This window comes from Triturus cristatus, chromosome 7 (assembly GCF_964204655.1).
Source record: "Triturus cristatus chromosome 7, aTriCri1.1, whole genome shotgun sequence".
NCBI lineage: Eukaryota > Metazoa > Chordata > Amphibia > Caudata > Salamandridae > Triturus > Triturus cristatus.
In genome coordinates, this window is record NC_140590.1 from 1,218,416,451 (window position 1) to 1,218,437,885 (window position 21,435).

The 21,435-nt window shown below is 45.7% G+C and overlaps 1 long non-coding RNA gene across 1 annotated transcript in view; it reads left to right on the top strand.

Moving 5' to 3' along the window:
• The first annotated feature begins 3,530 nt into the window (after positions 1 to 3,530).
• The window catches only part of LOC146811655 (uncharacterized), a 118,665-nt gene continuing 100,760 nt past the window's right edge, over positions 3,531 to 21,435 (top strand). Inside the window, exon 1 of the long non-coding RNA XR_014966765.1 lies at positions 3,531 to 3,580. This is a non-coding gene — a long non-coding RNA (uncharacterized LOC146811655). The remainder of the gene's footprint in view (positions 3,581 to 21,435) is intronic.

A 21,435-nucleotide genomic window follows, 5' to 3' on the forward strand; every position in this document is an offset into this window, starting at 1 on the left:
TGGCTCATCATACAGCATGAGCCATACCGGACACCCCACATGCTGGATTCTGGAACAACATCCAAAAGGTTAACAGTGGAATGTACCTTTACTTCGCTGGAGAAAACTTATGCCCCACAGTCTTGAAAAAGAGAACTCTGTCGCAACATGCATAGAGAAGGGATGTCTCTTTACATCTCCAAAAGAATCCCTCTTAGACGAATCTTCAACTTACTCGTGACAAAGGAACACCACACCGTTTCCAAGGAAACAATACAAAGACCAGCACTGAAATGGAGATTAAGCCACTGCACAATCCATCACCGTCAAAACAGCCTTGAAAACCCTAAAATCGCGTAGTCTCCAGCCACCATCCGGCCATGTTGAACTTTATTGCGACAAGAAAATAAACAAAAAAAACGTGGTTGGCAAAAAGCAATGCTACCTTCGTGACATCAGCACTTCTATGAGAGACAAAACTGCAGTCCCCAAACACAAGATGGCGGCACGTTTTATTACATGATTGCCGAGTGGCTTAAGGTGCGTGCATGCACCAAAATGAAGCAACATCGCCGGAGACGAGGCCGCCCTGCACGTCAGAGTGCAGATGACGCTGGGCACATCGCAGGAGAGGCTACATGCGCCGAAGCAACTGAAAGAAGGTAGACGCGCGAGTTGCTTGATTCGTGCCAGATTTTTTTTTAAACTTGAACTACAGTCCAACAGTCAATCTCAAAGTCAAAGGGCCTCATGTAGGTAGCCCAATACCGGTCGGTAACGGCCGATTTTCGGTAATTATACCGTTACCGACCGGTATTTAGGCTTTTGCAATGTAGGGGGCACATTACAGGATTCGTAAAATTACCGAATCGGTAATTTTACCGATTCGGTAAATACCGAATCCTGTAATGATATGTAGGGGGAGTGTGTGGGTGTCGTGTGGAGTCGGTATTTACCACCAACTAATAGTTGGTGGTAAATGAAGAATGGCTCTGTAAATGCATTTTCAAGCGCTTAGAAGTGTGCAATGTGGCAGACATACATGCCCTTAGGGCATGTATGTGTGCCACATGTGCGCACATGCAGGAATAAGGGGTGCAACAGGGTGTCAATGTGACACCCTGCCACCCTTGATTGTGTTCCCCCCATTACCGAATCGGTATTTACCGATTCGGTAATGAGGCATACCTTCCCATTGATTCAATCAATGGGAAGGTATGCCTCATTACCAAATCGGTAAATACCGAATCAGTAATTACCGAATTTCTACGAATCGGTAATTTTTACCGCAGGAATACCTACATAGCATTTACCACTTCATAAATACCGAATCGGTATGATTCGGTATTTATGAAGTGGTAAATGCCAGGCCACCTACATAAGGCCCAAAGTCTTGCACCTTTTTTTCCTTCTTTTTTTTTTTTACACTACCCGCAGATTAAATACGTGGCAGTTAACATACCATGTAGACAAGTCCCCAAACTCTCCTCAGAAAATCTCGTCATATGCAAGTAGTAAGAGCAACATAGTTGTGTCCTTTTCTCCTCCACAAATAGCACCTCAGTTCATCTGTCAAAGAGCACACATTGCGCAGACTCCAAGATGATCCCATCAATCGCTGCGCTTGAGAATTACACAGGTACATTTGTGTTAGAGATGTAGCTTGCATTCACTCCTTGTAAATTTCACTTCCAGATAGTGAAAAAGTTCAGAAGACAACACATGCAGATGTGTGGAAAAAGTTGCTTTGTAAAATAACTTCCAGGCACAATATTTCCACCTTGTTCACTGACGCTGCTTGTACTTTCTAAGTGCCATAAAAGTACAAGCTACTACACCTAGAAAGAGAGTATTTCCAGGCAAGCCAGCGCCAGCCCCACCAGTGTCCTTAGCAATGGACAGCCCCACAGAGCAGTGTCATCACCAAAGGACACTACAGCCTTGGAATACTACAGCTAACCTAAAGGATTACAGTGAGTTGGAGGAGTAGTTCAACTACAACCGCTTTTGGTGTTCCAGCCACAAAAGGATGACTGTGAGTTGGATGGGTAGTTTCAATACAACCAGTTGTTGGTGTTCCAGCCACATCGCTATACAGAGTCTACAGTGTTTCTAAGAGAAAGGCACAATTAGGATGTTTTCATCATAATATGGTCCAACTAACAGCGTGCAGTGCCTGCACAGATGGAGAATATTTGGTGCTTAACAGACACTTGCAGCATGTTGGAACCTCAACCAACGTCAGCATCTTTTAGCACCACACAGGTACGGTGATACTTCTACATGAATCTTATCCAATAGGGTTATAACACAGTTCTTAGAGTCAAGGCTGGTTTCTGTGGAACAATTCTTAGAGTCAAGGCTGGTTTCTCTGGAAGGGTTCTTAGAGTCAAGGCGGGTTTCTGTGGAAGGGTTCTTAGAGTCAAGGCGGGTTTCTGTGGAAGGGTTCTTAAAGTCAAGGCGGGTTTCTGTGGAAGGGTTCTTAGAGTCAAGGCTGGTTTCTGTGGAACAATTCTTAGAGTCAAGGCTGGTTTCTGTGGAAGGGTTCTTAGAGTCAAGGCGGGTTTCTGTGGAAGGGTTCTTAGAGTCAAGGCGGGTTTCTGTGGAAGGGTTCTTAAAGTCAAGGCGGGTTTCTGTGGAAGGGTTCTTAGAGTCAAGGCGGGTTTCTGTGGAACAATTCTTAGAATCAAGGCTGGTTTCTGTGGAAGGGTTCTTAGAGTCAAGGCGGGTTTCTGTGGAACAATTCTTAGAATCAAGGCTGGTTTCTGTGGAAGGGTTCTTAGAGTCAAGGCGGGTTTCTGTGGAACAATTCTTAGAATCAAGGCTGGTTTCTGTGGAAGGGTTCTTAGAGTCAAGGCGGGTTTCTGTGGAACAATTCTTAGAATCAAGGCTGGTTTCTGTGGAAGGGTTCTTAGAGTCAAGGCTGGTTTCTGTGGAAGGGTTCTTAGAATCAAGGCTCTGCAACACACTTCCAGCACGGCCTGCAAGGTAGGACTAAAATATTTTGCAAAGCATTTTCTATCCGGTATATATATTTCAAAACACCTAATTCAAATATTTTCAAAACTTGCATATAACAAAGTAGAATGAAATCAAAGCGTGTAAAATGATTTGCTTAGGTGCGGGGTTTCAGCTGGAAAAATAGTTACTTTGCACTTTATAAGCATTAAATTGGGTCAATTGCTGTATAATTTCTCCTATGATTAGCACTGGAAGAAAAATAAGTTTGAATGTTTTTTTCTGCTTTCCAGAGGACACACCGGCGTGAACCTATGGTGGAGATAGCTGTTCACTGAGCCGGATGTGCACATCACAGAAGCAGTGGGAGAGCACGCGCTCAAACACATGAGAAGGAAGCACCAGAGACCTGCTGATGCCTTCTAGCGTCTTTCTAGCGTCCCCACCTGATCAGCTCGGCAGTCTGAGATGAGAGTGCGTGTTATTGAAAATGTGCGTATTGTTTATTTGTCACTGGCTCTCAGGCTAGAGGTTGAGTCTAATGCATCATCAGTTGCAGCATTATATAAGCCAGGGCCCCTGGCACAGTGAGTGCCACAGGGAGAGCCCAGGACAGTAGACGACAGCCACAAGACACCCACAGGTGAGCGCTAACAGGGGGGCTTTGGCAGCAAGGCAATGTGACTAGAGGTGGGCGAAATTCCCATGTAGTAAGCAAAACGCATGCATTAGGCCTGTTTTTTCCCACCCGAGTAGAATTGTGGCTGATCCACTGTTCCATGGGCAGGAAAAACAAGCATTGGCATAGCCAATAGGTCTCGCTTTTGGGACCTTATAAGTATTTAGTTATGCAGCACAATATCCTTGGTGCAACAAAATTAACTGTTGCATGGTTAAACACTTATAAGGCCCCAACGGTGAGACCTATTGGCTATGCCAATGCTTGTGTATAGAATGCCTAGAGTATAAATTAATTGAATAAAAATGTTTTAAAAAATAATTGAGGAGACAATCTTATTTGTACATGCTTGTTTCCACGATTTACATACCAAATATTTGCACTGTTCAGCTCTTCCACGGTCTGTAAACCAAGCCAGTCCCTTGGCTTGGCTCTGCTCTCCCTGTTAATGTGGTGGCTCCCCCACTCGAACTGTAATTACCAGTTTTATCCAAAGAACTGTACAATATAAAGGAAAAGGCCTGGAATCTCGGGGCATTTGAACGGCCTTGAGTTACTGGAGATAACAGGGAGAGGATGTAGCATTACGGCTAGAGTGGACGACCTCAAAGCTGGGGAACCGGGTTCGAGTCTCTGCAACGATGCTCAACATCTTGTGATTTTAGTCAGACCACCTAATCTCCCCGTGTCTCACAAAAAAGTGTCTATTTGTAACACAACTGGTGTTCATGTAAAGCACTCTGATACTGTCTCGGGTCTAGTTTGCGCTATATGAAACACGGGGGAAAAAAGACTTACACAGCATCAGTTTGATATTTTGAATATGGCAAAAAGTGGTACTCCATGAGCGTTTGTAGGAAGTGATTTAGGGGATAGCACGGTTTTTACCTACAGAAAAGCCAGTTGACTGCCACAGCAGAGTCGATGTGCATTCCGACAGAAAAAATGCTGACATCGCCTTTTCTGTTCAACCGGCTGCTATCTAAGGTATGCTTACAACGCGCAGGTAAATAATAGTTTAAGAACGGTTGTCGCCATGACTCACTTGACTTGATGGAAATACAGGCAGGCGCTCAAGAGGCACGAGCTGTCAAATTAAGAAAAACGTTTTCACTAGCTTTCCAAGTACTCTTAAGAAAATATTCTAGAGAAAAATATTCCGCCGTAAATAGATAATATCCACAGATTAACCGCAGCTGACCCTCCAACAACCCCCACCTCCCGCCGGCCACAAATAAAACAAGTTTTGTTTTTATTTAATTTTTACAAATTTATTATAATTGAGATGCATAAAAAAGAACCAGTTTTAAAGAGGCACAATACGGGCCTCAGTAAATATCATCCGAATGACGAATCATATTAAAAACAAGCGGCCGCAAAAGTGATCGCGATCAAATATCGAAAATAATCGCGGTAAACATCAAAGTGGCCGCGAAAGTGAAAGCAATCGTGGTCAAGCGTGGCGCGCGCGCCCGCGCACATGCACTGTAGCTCTAGGCTGGCCTGGTAGCCCTTTTTGGAGCCCTCTCAATAAGTCTCGCCAGACCAGCGCATGCGCTGGGTCAGGCGAGACCTAAAAACAAAACAAAAAAGCACAGTTGCCTTTTGAAGTACTGTGAGGGGCCTTGCAATGTTTCAAACTTAATACTAACTGCACTTAGTTACATACATTGCTGGACTCCAGGCACTGAACTTCAAAGCAAAGCAACTGTCACACACAAGCTCCCCTGGGGCTGTGGTTCCTTTGAACAGCACTATCAGGGGCAACCCACTTTTATTACCATAACGTAATTACCATTAAAGCAATTACAAAGGCCGGCCCGGACAATGCAGGGCAGCATAAGAATTTCTAATTCCTGGAGTCCCTCAATGCCTGGAATGAGGAATTCATGCTTAGAAGGACTTTTGCCTCCATTCCCCCCGTTTCTCCAACCGAGGGTTGGCAGATATGGGCACAGACAAATTGCTCACAGTTTGGCACCTGCTTGCCGCACACAGGAAAAGGGGAGTTTAGCCAATCCCTAATCATGACAAGAGATGGCCACCACCCGGAGAATATAACCACTTTTTCCCCATAACTATGACATGCAGGGTTCTTCATACCCTGGAGGGTGTCCCACTGGCCTGCCAAGTCAGCAGAGCACTGTATGCCAGAAGTAGAGATTCCTGCTGGCAGGCCTTAAGTGCAACTGCACTAAAAGCGCTGAACTTTGTGGAGTGGTGTCATGTTTGTTGCACCCGTTATGTAATCATTCCTCTTGTGTGACTTCCCAAAACTCCTGACAACCCAAAAGCCAGACCCAAAGGGAACAGTCTACCTCCCCCTCAAGTCACATCCGCCTTCAACACTATCCGCCATTCTTTATCTGGCTACCAAACATCTGTGCAAATTGGAATGCCTCAGGGTACACCAGATCCATGCCGCCACACTGTTCCTTGCTGCATCTAACCTCCCATCTACCCACACACATCTACTCATCCTTTGGCTCCTCTACGCTTAATTGCTATCTCATGCCCTCAGTCTCCCCTGCTATTACCTTGCCTGCAACTTTCCTAGCACCTTCCACTTGCTGACCCCATGAATTCATCCAGAAAAAAAATCCTGTTCCAGATTCAGCCCTCCCATGTCTCCATCCCCTGGCCCTTTGGCCTGGTCTCACCATCCTTCCAAAAATTTCATGAATTTATTTCAAACCAGCCCTGCCCCCTTTTCCCCCTGATTTTCCACAACTCTCTGACCTCACATGTCCAACTCGTGATCATGTTAGTGTCAGTGCATGTTAACTGGCACCACCTGCTCGATGGCATTGGGCACCACATGAGAGCTGCTGGCACTTGCTTGGACAACACCACCCCATGCATTTAATTTCAGCCACCGTCTCCGGTGCCCTGGTAAATGTCTTTCCAACGTATATCAACAGAGCCTGCCGAGAATCAACCGCAGGTCACCGAAACGTATATATATCCACCTGTATTTGGCATACATGGCCCAGACCTGCCACCTTAAAAAAAAGTCACTGTGTGAGAAGGCGGTGGGGTCTTACTGGGGGCAGGGCATGGTGTAATGAGGGATCAAATTGCTCCCCATCCCCCAGCCCCCCCTGTTGGTAAAAAAAAAAAGCTTGCTGAGGCTGGTTCCTGTTCAAAGCTCGAAAGGCAAGCTGTGTTTTTCCACTTGTATTCCCTGGCACAGTATGAAATTGGCACCTCACTGTGAGATCGTGTGAAGGGAGATGATATTGTGTGACACATGGTGCCATTGTGTGATTTGACTGGTCTGCATCAACAGCGCCGGACTGGCTACCAGGCGTTTTGGTCTGCAGCCAAGCTGGGGCCAATTTTACTGCTGTGGGGGCTGATTTATGTTGATGGGGAGCTACATTTGCTTCTAATTAAAGAAAGCTAAGCAAGCATATATTAACACCATTTAGTTGTCCATTTTTTACTTAGAAAGGTCCGGTAGCCGGCCCTGTGCACCAACCTCTGGCCACCTGTCATCCTCACACTTTCGTGCACCTGCCCCCATGGTCACGAGGCAATGACCCTATTAATAAACATTCTCTACTTCCATTGGTCCTGTTCACAGTAGTAAACATACCAGAATAGCCGCCACAACCCCATCATTGGAGGGCCTCAGCTTGTATCCCAGCCACATATCCATACCTCTTGCAGGATCCTCATCTCAAAGCTTTACCTTCTCGGAAGCAGGTTCTATGAAGACCAAGAGGCATATGTATAAGGAAATGCCACAGCTTTGCGCTGCAGCACATTTTGAAGTGCCGCACTGCGTCATTTCCAAAATGCAGGGATGCACCGTATTTACAAGAATATGGCGTACCTCTGTGTTTTTCTTAGCTCTGGCACTAAAAATAGCTGCCTAGCACCAAAAAAGACACCCTTGAGCCATAGTTCAAGGGCCCCCGCATTGCAGGGATGATTGTTTATGTGCAGGAAGGTGTCCCTTCCTGCATATAAACAATCAATAATAGTGATTTGCTACTTCTAAGTGTGCTGCAGAAACAAGGAGCCAAAAAAGTATTTCTCCTCATTGCGCCAATCTAACGCCTGCTTTTGCATAGCGTTAGTCTTTGGCACTGCCTCAGATTTACACATCCTCGTAAATCTGGAGCAGCGTCAAAAGGCACTGGGTGTTTCAGTGGAATGCCCACAGCAATACCCATTGTGCGCCCTTTTCACGCAGATACCTGTGTGAAAGAGTACCATATTTACAAAGCCTAACGCCGCTTTGCAAATATGGAGCAGGGCATTGTATCACTGGAACGTCGGAAAAAGTGGCGTTCTGGTGGCACAATCCCCTGGTGCATATGCCCCCAGGTTCCTATTGGACTGCTTTCACATAATTTGCGTAGTATCCACAGTGCTTAACTTGTAAAGGAATGAGTGCTGGTGTCCAAAGCTAAGCGCAGAACCCATCGCCATTGTAATTAAATTCCAGTGCCTCGAATACCAAAGCACTTCTGGTCTCTTTAATGCACTACCAGACATTCCCTCCTTCTTTACCTCACTCTTGCAGCTTCCTCCTTTTGAGGAGCCAGCAGTCGATCTAATGCCCTATCAGGATTCTAACCTGTGCATTCCAAATGGCGGAAGTCTGGTAGCGGGGGCTCAAAGTACTGAGATGCATACCTACATTATGATAAATACACCATCATCCTCTGAAATCTCTGGAAAGGAATACCAATCTACTCCAAATTTCACCCTTGTGTCTAGCATTACAATGGTTGTCCCTGAAACAGGGACTTATATATTGAACACATGATGAGAGTTGCCTATTCCTTTGCTACATAGAACTAATTAAAAACTTGGTCTGCCTTTAATAAAATAGTTGAAAATCAATTCACTTTGGCCTGGTGTCAAATTATAGCTGGAAGATACGCTATATTTATTAGCTGTGACATCACCCACTCCTTTTTTTTTTTATTTCTTTTTTTGCAATTGCCCTTTTTATACTGGCACAAGTTGTTTTGTGTTTTTCATTAAAGACATGGACTTTTTGGTCCCAAATGAGCTAACAGTTCCAGCTGAATCTCAAAAGGTGAATCTGTAAATTGGTCACACATCCAGTTAATAAAAACGTGAAACTATTCTTTTAATTTCTCAGTTGCATATCTCCAACTTTTCTTCCAAATGGACATCGCAGAAAGGACTTTATAAAATATAGCAAATACGGGTAATTCCTGTTTTACCATATTCATACAGAAGAAAGACTTATGTCTGATTCAACATCTTGGAACAGTTTCTTTCAGGGCTTCAAGTAGGATAAAACAAAAGTGGGGGGCATCAAAGGGAACGTAGCCTGTGCACTTAGGGGCATAGTTTGAATGTATAAAATACGGGGCAGATTTACAAGCCTCTTGCGACATCTTTACGACACCATTGCGTCACTTCTGTAATGCAGCGGCATCGTAAACAATGCGCCACTATGCAACATATTTACAACGTGACGCGTCCCTCTAGATGCATCACATTGTAAAGCCCTGTGCTATATTATACCTGCGTCAGGTATAATGTATGCAGGGTGAGCGTTACGTCGCAAGGAAGCCTCGTAAAAGTGACGCAGTGAAATCTTCAAGTTTTCCCTGAGTCACTTTTACGACCCGCTGCATCAAACCTTACGCCTGCTTGTAGCAGGCGTAAGGAGTGACGCAGCACCGCAAGTATAGGCCGCTCCTGAGCAGTGCTAGAGTTGCGTCGCGCTTGCGACACGAGTCCAGCACTGCGTCACCTTTACGCTGACAGATGCATGTTCGCATCTGTCTATACCATGGTGTGCCACATTGTAAATGCGGCGCATCCATGGTGGCGCAAGGGTTTTTTATGTCACGCAAAATAACTGGCGCATCCCTGCTAATATGCTGGGATGCTCCTAAGTTTTCTGACACTGTATCCAGATATGGGGAGTGGGGATTTTGTAGCTTGGAAGGAGACGTGGACAAATGACCAGAACGTCCGACTTTGGAAATGGGTAACCAGGTTTAAGTCCTGGCATCAGCTCAACATCCTATGATTCTGGGCAAATCACTTAATCTCCGTAGGGCTTATTTATGAGGCCCCTTAGGCCGCCAGAGTCTCACTTTTTGGGACGTTCCATGGGGCAGGAGCCTGCTCCATAATATACGAAGCAGTACTAAGCCACCTTTTTTAGGCTTAATGCTTCCTTGGAAATATCGTTCCCTTTAATGTAATTTTCTGCATAACAGGGGTGTGTAACGGGTGTTGCTGGGGGTTGTTCCCAGCAATATTCATGACTTTTTGACACTGCCCCAGATTTACAAGAAATCTTAACTCTGAAGCAGCACCAAAAACGTACACCTCCTGAGGGGAGGCTTAAGGAGGCACAATGAGGAGAAATATCTTTATTTCTTCTCATTTTTCCTTTTTCTGTGTGTGCTGCATTCTACAGAACACATAGAAACAGGAAAAAGCCTCTTGTGATTGTTTTTTGTGCAGGAATGTTTCCCTTCCTGCACAAAAAGAATCATCCTTGCAACACTAGCACCATGGTGCAAAAGTGCCAGCTTTGGCACACGGCAGGGTAAAAGGACAGGAATGTGCCCTATCTGTGAGATACGGCTCATTCCTGCCCTGTTGGCAGTAAAGCAGGCATGCCAGTGGTGCTGCCCTATGGTAAAACCTCATAAATGAGGCACCCTGTGCCTAAATGGAACAAAAAATAATTTTACCTTGAGTAAAGTAATCTGGTGATCATTTAAAGTGCTCCAATGCCTTTGGGCCTGCTTTACACTACATAAAACTGCATACATAAGATATAACACAACAATTGAAATAGACCTACAACCAGGCAGGACTATTGGCTTTGTCAGCGGTTTTGAGCTGTTTAAGACAAAAGAGTAACAACAATGATTTTGTGGTAAATATTATTGAAAATGTTTCATTTCTGAAATCATGAGATTGTGAATCATTACTGAGGCCTGTAGAAAGATTAGTGGTTTTTCAGTGTGTCTCAATAACTCCTGTTATGTTTACTCTGTGTTTGATGTGGACGCCCTTTCTCTCCACATCTTCTCCATCTGCATATCTTAAAACTCATTATGGATGCACAAAATGTATATATTTTGTTTTCACATGAATATGTGAAATTTCAGCAAAATTATGCAAAATGCAAATCAGTATTTGGACTGTATATTTGAGCACAAAATGAGTCCTTAATTCAATTTCTGACTTAAGGTGCAGCAAATCACAAGCACTGTGCACAACAGGCACTCAGGTTCGGCTTTTCCATGCGTTCACAGTAAAATTTGGTGGCTCCCATAAATTGCATGCAATTACGATAAGTTGAGTAATGGTGTAATTTCAGGGAGACAGGTAGCGCTCTTGAAATCTACTGATTGTTTGATTGTAACAAGTATTATGCGAATTAAGCTGGTATAATTTAAATATTTCACCCAGGCCTAAACCTCATGGCTTTGCTCCTCAGCACCCTCTTTTTTCACTCTCTCCTGAATACACATCCTCACATCTCCTTTCCAGCCCAGTGGCGTAACAAACTTGAGGTCCCCTCCTCAAGGGGGGCCCTCCCACGAAGGGGCCCTCCCACGCTCCGGGGCCTGCCATCCATGCTCATCACATGATAGGGTCCCCTGAAGCTCGGGCCCTCGCCCACCGCGAGGGCCATTGTGATACCATTGTTCCAGCCCCAAACACACAACACACCCACTCACGTGCAAACACTGCATTTCGTTTTTATACTTTCACCGTGTAAATATTTTGACAACTGTGTACCTCCTTCAGACACATTTACACAGCATCATAATTGCATCTGGAACAAATTATCATTGCTCTGTATGCTGTATATAAAGACCAAAGATTTGATGACCATTAATTTCGACCACTTTTTTGACCCTTTGACAGGCACTGTGAGGAGCTTGCACTGCCTTCAGCCTCAGCTCCAGTGCTCTCAATCATGGCCCATTATAAACATCCGAAGGAGACTCAGTTCAAAGTATGAACTAAACTAGAGCAATGTGCTACACAGAAGAAAATGAATAAAAATATCCTGGAAATAGCTAACACTACTAGGGAATGCAAGATTAGGTCAAAAAATGCGACATATGAACAGGAGATTGATTTTCTTAACGTTTTTCGCATTCAGTTGTTCAGAAATCGATCAGTGTTTTTGCCATTGAACTTACGGACAAGCAGGGTCAGATTGATAAACCAGGCATTTGGGAAGTGGGCGATGGGCTGCTTTCTTTTTGAATCAGTGGTGCCCGTTTGGAATATTTTTGTGTTGAGCTGTATTGTCCAGCATCATCAGTGGCTCTGTGGGGCCTAATCGCCCTCTCTGGCAGCCAGCAGCTGGGACCAGTGGAATCTTGTAACCTCCCCACCTTTTAGCTGGGACTGGCAGCATCCTCATCAGTCCATGCTGGTCCAACCAATGAGTGCATGAGGCTGGCTTGGGCCGGCTATGGGCACACATAATGTGTGCAGATTGAGCTAGGGGAGGGGAGTGAGTAGGAGCAAACTCATTGGAGCCCAGCTGTGCACCCACTCTCCTCACCCTATGAGGCCAGTGTGTCCATAATCTGACCTCTCCCCTGCCCGACTGGCACATAAGAGTAGTGTAGGTGGGAGCCTCCCTGCAAATAAGGTTTAGGTGGGCCATTTCATAGCCTCACCTCCATTGTAGGAGACGGCATTGCACTGCCTACTCTCTGTTCTGTCAAGCCCTTTGCACATGCACGATCCCTGCAATGCCCTTCCTGCGAACTGACAGACCTTGGGACTACCCAAGGAGGACGCAGGGAGGGAGAACAAGAACAGAGAATTTAATGAGGGCAGAGAAAGGGTAGAGGAGAGACTGAAGGGGAAGAAGAGATAGAGGGGGTGAGCTGCAGAATAGATGCAGGGCCGGACTGGGAACCGAAACCGGCCCTGGCAAACTGCTCAGCTGAACCCCCTGGGGGAGAGGAGGGAGTGCGGCCGAGCTGTTTGTTAGGACCGGTTTTAGCCAATTTTGTTACAGGGGGGCGATATTGCAGGCCCCGGTAACAGAAACGGCCCCCAGGGGCCTAAAACCAGCCCCCACCCTGGCGGCCCACCGGGATAACGCCCGGTGCCAGTTACGGCCAGTCCGGCCCTGGATAGATGGACTGGACTATGAAAAGAGTAAAAGGCACAAAAAGACATAGGCCCTCATTTATGAAAAGTGACGCATCTCTGCGAGAAAACAGCGATGCGTCACTTTTCATTTCATCTATTTCTTCCTATCCCATCTGTAACTCACCCCTTTCTAAGCAACTCAAAGTCCTTCTCATCTCACTACCCTGTATATCTTCTCCATCTACTTTACCTCACTCACCCTCAACTAGTGCTTCACCCAATTGCTCTATCCCTATCCCTCAACTTACTCCACCTTTCTCACCCCCGTTCTCTACCTCCCACGTTCTTCCTCACTTCGGGGCATATTAACAACGGCCAGCGATAATTATCGCTGGCCGTGCTTAGCGACAATTATATTATCGTTGGCTATCTCTGGTATTTATTGCACTGGTAGCGCGTTATTAACAACGCGTTACTGCAGGGCGATAAAAATTCCAGCGGGGTTATCGCCCTTTTGCAGGGAACATCGCTGGTTTTCCAGCGATGTTCCCTGCAAAAGGGCGATAACCTTGCTGATACGACCCACAGAGTCGTATCAGCATAATCCACCCCCTATGTTAGGGATGACTAAATCAGGATTTTAGCAGACGTTAGGTTTTGGCGAAAACGTAGTTTTTTGCGAAAATCTAATGTGTTCTAAAATCATGTGGGCTGCCTTGTAAATATCGCAATGTAAACATCAGCGATATTTGCAAGGTAGTCTATCTTGGGTACGCCCAGTAACGCCCACTTTGCATCTCATTGGAGATGCAAAGTGAGGCGTTGGGAAAAAGGGTGCTAACATGCGATTATGCATGTTAGCACCCTCTTGTAAATAGAGCGCTGGTTTTATCTCCGCTTTTTTAGCCAAAAAAGCGGAGATAAAGGCCTTGTAAATATGCCCCTACTTTCTCTACTTCACATCTCATACACTACCTACATTTCTCAATCTGTCAAACACAACCTCTCAGTTCCCTCATTTGATCACTTTCACCTCTTCACTTCTTTCAACCTCTATTCAGTCTACATCACCTCTCTCACAACCTTACTATTTTATCACTAACCCTCTTTCTCTACCTCTAGATGCCTCTGTCATTGCTATCCTTCTCTCACACCTTCTATGCATCTTTCTTTTTACATTTCTCTACTTTACCTCTCAGGCTCTTTCTCACATTCTCACTCTTCCTCTCTCCCAGTGTCCTCTCCCTTTCTCTACTTCACCCCTACCTTTCTGCTACACCTCTTTTCGCTACAAATAATTTATTTTTCTAATGTTCATCCCTCCTTTATCTCGACTTCCCTGCCCACTTTGCATAACTTATCTTTCAGTACCCCACGTCTTATTCTGCCCTCTGCTGTACCTCACCACTGTCGCTAGCTTGCACTTCTCTGTACTTCTTCCTCATCTTTTGCCTGTGTACCCCTACAGCGTTCCATCTCCAGCTTTTCTAACTAAACCCTCTTCCTACATTACTGTTCTCTCTACCTCACCCCTCTGTGTACACCACCTCTCTCTTTACATTTCATTATCTCTACTTCTCTGTCTATATCTCCCTCTCTACCTCACTCCAAAATCTAATCTGCATCTTTCTACAACCCATCGTTCTCTTTTTCCTTATCTTTCTCCTCATCTGACTTATCTCTCGACACCATCTCCGTTTCTACCTCCCTTATTCCTCTACTTTACATCTCGCTGTGATATGCTCATTACCTCACTTTCCTTTCTATCATGTTTACCATACTGAGCTGGAGATAACTACTCAGCCAGTGAAAGAAAGGAGGGGCAAGACAGTGGAAGAGAAATAAACAGTAATTGTTTTGTTTCCCTGATATCACAGTGAAAAATAGTAAGAGAAATGTTTTGCTTTTTACTATTGCAGCAAGAGGGCCCATGGTAAAGAGGGACTTATTTGCAATTACAAATATTCTACATTAAAAGCTACAATCTCAAGCACTATGTGGATATGTTTTAATAGTGTGTACTGGTCCAGAAGTATCCACTAATTCACCCTCACTGTGTCTTTTTAAAGTGATAGGAATCAGCTTGTTAAACACTGATTTGTACTTCAAATATTATTTTTGCATCACAAAATATTTGGATCTATAAGATAAAAGAAATGGCCTTATCCATGCTTGTTCATGCTTTATTTTAGAATGATTTGGCTGGAGGACACTAGACAGCTTGCTGGCTTGGCTTAACTTAGCTGAAAATGTGCAAAATTATTCACAGCTGTTCGAAACACGTTCCCCCTAAATAGGTCTTGCCTGGGACCCCAAAAGTCCTTATGATGGCACTGAAAACAGCAGGCCTAAGGGGTTTCTTCATCGAGCCTCTAACCTCACCCCTTTCTGATTCAGCCAGGGGGCGCTGCAGGGAAGGGGAGTGATGATTGTAAGATTTCCTTCCTACTTCCTGATTTCCATGGCCACTTTTGCCACATGAGAGAGATAAAACAAGCTGCATTCTCATTGCCCTCTACCAGCAGGATCTTCTACAAGGATCACAGCAAGAGGACAAATCAAACATTTAACCAGTCCACAGGTGCTTCACTTGACTGCTGCTTCAAACCCCTTCTTCACCTCCTTATGTCCCAGCCATCTCCTGCTCTGCCTAAGAAGCGGCAGTAGGTCTGGCCTAGACCAAGGCCTTCAGTGGCCCAGGCAGAAGTCAGGTCACTTAAGGACACCCAATACTTTGTTTTCTCTAATCCTGCCAAGCTAGGAGAATCACAGGACCAGAGCGTCAACTCTAGAGGAAACACCTCATTCACCTTTCAACCACACATCCCTCCTCTGAAGGGTGGCCAACCCAGGCTGACGTAAACCCTTCCAGCTTGGCTCTAGACTACATTTCTGTGACACTCAGAGTCCAGGACATTGTTGGTTGGGACAGAGTACCTCATTTCGTTGTGCAAGTATTCAGGTTTCAAAGCTGCAGTGTGCCTGTTACTGATATCTGTAAGCTTTAAAATTGTCAATTTACCACACATTTGCAAAAATGAGTCCCATAATATTAATCTAGCAGTGTTTTATGAAAGGCTGCGATCTGCGTATGTGGGCCACTATTTTGGTGGGTGTCCAGGCATATTTGTGATTCAAATCCAGCCCGAGGACAAGAATAGAAGGGAAGTTTCAATGTCTGTTTTAATTACTACTGGGTCTGAGGCTGGTAGTGGCCCGGCCCACTCTAAGCCCTACTTTTATTTACAACGTTTCCTAGGGAGCTTGCTGACTCCTCGGGCATGTGTCGCACTTCTAGCCTAGTTAGAGAACACAGAGAGAAACTAATTAGGGGCATATCAACAACAACCGGCGATAATTCTCGCAAAGCGCACTTAGCGCTAGGATAATTATCGCCGGCTAGCGTGGATTGTTATCGCTGAGATAGCATGCCATTAGCAACGCTTATCTCAATAGCGATAATAATCCTCACGCTAACTGGCTAACGTGAGATTATCGCTGGAAACCCAGTGATAATCTCACGTTAGCTTGTTGATAGGGACTCACAAACTTAGCCATGATATCCTCCTTCCATAGGATATCATGGCTAAGTCAGTCCTGAAGCAGGTGTTAGGAAAGTAGCGATAACAGGTGTTATCGCTACTTTTCCTGACGCTATGCTTCATAGCGTGGGGCTTGATGATAGGAGAAATGTCGCTTAGCGACATTTCTCTTGTCATGTCAGGTTAGGAACGCCCACTTTGCATCTCATTAGAGATGCAAAGCTGGGCGTTAGAAATCCCCACCCTAAAGCAAGGTTTCACGCGTTAGCGTGGCCTTGCTAATATAGCGATAAAATTATCGCCGCTTTTTGGCCAAAAACGGCCGCCAAAGCGGCGATAATTTTTATCGCCTTGTTGTAAATATGCCCCTTAGTTCGGTCTCTACGCCAAATAAGGGGCTGCTCCTCCGCTAAGGTGGGGGTGTGTCGCCCCAATGCTCTGTGAGCAGTTGAAAAAGGAAAAATCCAATGATAATTACAAAGGTTATTATCATTTAATTTTTCTGCCTGTGTCCCAGCTGCCTGGTTAGGGGCGGGGTGGGGCTGGATGTAACAGGAACAGTGGTAGCACTCCCTTACGTGCGCATGCTTATTTAGCTGGCTCACTTGGGCTGGCCAAACAGTCATGTGCACCTTGCATGTTCTACACCGAGGCTGCATTACCGCCTGGGTGGAGGACATGCCCAGGACCCCAGTCCCTCTCTGAGCACCAAACCATGGATCTCATACCTATCACAACACTGCTAAAGGTAGCGTTGTGATTGGACAGGCGAGTCTGGGAGCCTGGGAGCTTCCTGGTTCCTTCCTGCTCCTGGAGTGAAGAAGAGGACCTAGAGGTGGCAGCCGGCTGGAGTGCAGGTAAGTGCTATTTTTTCATTTAGAACCCTCAAACTCCCCCAGCCCCACCACCCCCAATAAATAGCGGCTACCATTGCGCCGAATACCAGGTATGTGGGTCAGACAGCAGAAGAAAAAACAATCTTCAAGTGTAATGTATACTCAGTTGTGTAATGAAGAGAGGGACGCCCTGCAAGGCACTCAGTGGACGAGGGGCAGCTATAAGGCCATTTCTTTACTGGAATGACCTCTAATAAAAATGATGGTGTGGTTTCTGAATCTGTCTCTCATCCGAAGGTGTCTCGTAGGAATGAATAATTATAGTAAAGTCCATTGTTATTGCTCCATTGGTGCCAGTAGAACTCTATGCCTAGAACCTTTAGGGCTGTTGTAGCGATTCCAGTCGATGATGCGCTAAGAATCAGGCACCACCTCGAGCTCTCAAAACGGGCTCCTCCTCTTTAAGGCAAATATTACTCCCTTTGGATATATTACTCTTAAAAGGTAAGATTAATCTGTTATTGGGGAGTGAATGGGTAGCAGGAGTGATGGATGTAAAGTATCATAAATAATTACTGTCTTTTAGCTTCCAAATGAAGAAACTTGAAAAGGGGGCACTTTGGGCGAAAAATTCTATTTATTTTCTTTTTATAAAGTTTTAAAGTCATGCAATGTTCGAATTCTACAGTGTTACCTGTTTTTTTTGCCCATACTCATTTTTAGGTCTTGGGTAGACAGCGCATGTGCTGTCTCTTCGAGACTATTGTTAGCTTATAGTGGGCATAGAGCCTAGCCAAAACTTACCATTGGTTGGTGTCATTCTTACTCTCATTTCTTTGCTTCTTATTGGTTAGCTGCTGTAGACGTACTTCTTCCTTGTGTGTTCATCCAAGTCCCCGGGAGCATGGATGCATTACTTATGTACCTCTTCGACTCAATATTTTAAGCGCTACTTTTTTCTTGGTGTAGAAGCACTCTATCAGACTCCCTTGTGTACTTCCTTATCTCCTTGTTCCCATCACCTGCCCACCTTCCACTGCATGTGATGTTGCCAGCTCCCACACACCCATCCTCCTGCCTTTCCATTGTCTCTGGTGTAGCCCCCGATGACCCAACCGCCTGCCTTCCCTTCCGTTTGTCCGTGGTGTTGCCCCTTCTAAGCACCCACACTCCTTCCTTCTCTTTGTTCGTGGTGTTGGCCTCTCCCACCCTCCACTTCCATTGTCCACACTGCCACCAGCACATCTCTCTCCATTGATCTCTTTTGAGATTTCTCCAAGTAAAGTCATTTTTACAGAACAGGAAGGCAGCAATTATCAGTGTTAAAAGTACCACCACTTGAGAGCCGGCTGGCTCTGGTTAGAAAGTTGCCAGTTGGAGCTGCAAGTATTTTGAATGTCTGCATGTAAGCACTGCCGGCACCAAAGTAGGGTACAGCAGTGAGAAGGAGACCCTCCCCTACCCTTTGGGTCACCCAAAGAGTGCTATTTATAGAACAGGATTTCCCATATTTATCAGTCTCCACCGTATCAAACATCAGATATGTGCCGGGCAGAGACTGGAGTACAACCTATGAATTCACAGTGTGGCTCATGCCTCCCGGGCATCCACTCCTGGCTTTCCAGTTCATTCACAAGTCCATCAGGCCTGGGCATAGTTCGTGGAGGTTTGCTACGCGGAACTTCGCGAAGTGACAAAAAACTTTACGGAGTTCCACAAGTGGCGGAGTGTAGTGTGAACTTCCGTTTGCGCTGGTCTTCCTGCCGTTCTGGTAGCTCAAGAAGTTACCATTCGCAAGCTTGAGCAGGGGAAAAACTCTGCTGCACTACGCTGAGCGAAGATTTTTTTACACTGCGAGCTCTGCAGAGCACGGTGTGCAGAAAACTCCGTCAACAGAGCGTAGTTCACTGCCCAGGTCTAAAATCCATGTGGTGACTCGCTGTGCCTCGAGACGAACTCAAGAATTTAATTCAGAGCATTATTCACTGTAGGCTATAGGCCAGTGCCCCAACCTCCCCTTTCTTCATTTTGTCCCTAGATCACAACATGACAACTGCTGATCCCAACACTGTCTCCCCTGTAACCATTGGCAATCAATCAGAAAGAACAGAGTGCCTCTACTATAAGCATTGAATTTCCCAGCAGTGCCTCCACTCTAGGCACTGCAGAGAGACCCCAGCATTGCCTCCGCTGCAAGTAATGCAGATATATCCAGTAGTGCCTCCCATGTAATCGCTGCACATCCCAACAGTGCCTTAAATGTAAGCCTGCAGATGAAAACCGTGCTGTCACTGTAAGCAAGGTAGATCCCAGAGTGCCTCTACTGTAAGCACTGCAGATCGCAACAGTGCTTCAGCTCTAAGCACTGGAGGCAGATCCCAGTAGTGCCTCGGCTGTAAGCATGGCAATACACTTCAGTTTCCCTAAAGTAAACAGTGACGATCCAAACAGTGCCTCCACAGTATGCACTGCAGAACACAGCAGTGCATCCACTATAGGCACTGCAGACAAAACTCAGCACAGCCACTGGCTTAAGAAGCTGCCAATTGCTACAATTCTTGTCCTGTAAGCACTGCAGGCAGATTTTGCAGTGTCTCCACTGTATGCAGGGCACACCTCATCAGTGACCTATCTGTAAGAACTGCTGATCCAAGCAACACCTCCACTGCAAGCACTACAGACATGCCAGTGGTGCCTCCACTGCAATCACTGCATATCCCATAACTTTACTGTTAGCACTGTATTCCAAACAGATCCTTTACTGAAAGCAATACAGCCCCAGCAGTGCCCCCACTGTCAGCTGTGCAGACAGGTCAAGGGTCGGACAGGCCTACAGGGAAATCAATCTGGCAATGCCAGAATGGCTCACCTGACCGGTCCATGTGTGGGCCATTTTTTACTTGTTTTTAGATGTGTGTGGGCCTATTCTATGGTCTGGTGGGCTGTTTTTTACTGTATTTTTTTTCTAATATTACCAATACCACTGCATGCAGCTAGCACAAATGTATGCAGTCTCCCTGACGTCCCTTGTGCACTCCCCCACCTCTCCGTTCCTCCCATCTGACCTCCAACCATTGTCTGTGCTGTTGCCACCTCCCACACACCCGCACACCTTCCTTCGACTAGTCATTGGTGGTGTTCCCGATCACACAGCCGCCCTCCTTCACTCCCATTGTCCGCAGTGTTTGGCTCTCCCTCTCTGCTTCCCTTACGTTGCCCGTGGTGCTGCCCGCACATTTGTCCTCTCTACCTTAACCGTAGGCTTACTCCCTCCCGATGCCAGCATACTGCTCTTCCTTGGCTGTCAGCTGCATCTCTTACTCCACAACCCCAGTCAAAGTAGTGATCCTGAGCAAGATGCGTACCGCATGTGCCTTAGGCCTCTGATCTTCCAAAATTGAAATTTCTTGGCACTTATATGAAAGCTGCATTGAGCGCTATACAAATCCAGAAAACTGTACATTTAGATATAGGCGGATGGCTCACATGTCAGTAGGGCTGTGGCAGAATCAGTCAGATGCCAGGTGTAGCCGCATGAACTGTCTTACTTAGAGTAGAACCTTTGTCCTGCAGTGTGCTAGATTGGCTGTAGGTGTGTTAAACCCATGAGCTATCAGGGAGTATGTGACCTGCAAGTTCAGCTGCTTTACAAACATACTTTAGAACCTGCTGCCATTGGAGGGCATGACAGCCGGATGTTACTATCTGGCAGGTGCCAGTTTAGCCTCATATATGGCTCCTGGGGTGAATTTGCACCTTTGGATTAACGTTTTTCTTCTTTTATCTATTCAATGTTAGACTAGGAGCATGGAGCCTTCTCCACTCTTAGTAAGGTGTCTTTTGTCAAGGAAGTCATTCAGATACAGATATACCCTTATATGTACTCCTGAACACTACCTTGGATTTACAACCTCACTTCTCTTGCTGAGCCTAAATGTAGTATTGAGCAAGGTGTGAGACCTGAGCACTACTTTGCTCTTGGTTTTGCAGGGAATCCTATAATATCTTTGTCACTCTTGTTAACTGCTGCATTCAGTCCACCCTGCACCTTGTTGATAGGGATTAAGAGACAGTGGTTCTGAACCTAGCTGATCACACCTCTATATTTCAGCCCCTGGGTCACCATAATAAAGGCTGGGCACTCTCCGCTTATTATTCCACCAGTGTGGGTAAATCAAGCTGTCCCTCTTCTATCTCTGCAGCTTTGAATGCCCTGAAAATGCAGACAGCATGTTTCCTTTTAGGCAGGTGTTGATATTCACCTTTGGGGATGTTCTCTACCATGCCGTTCGTCTCTCATCCTATGGCCACTGTCCCTACTGATGATCTCACAGCTATGTGTTAGTATGGCATT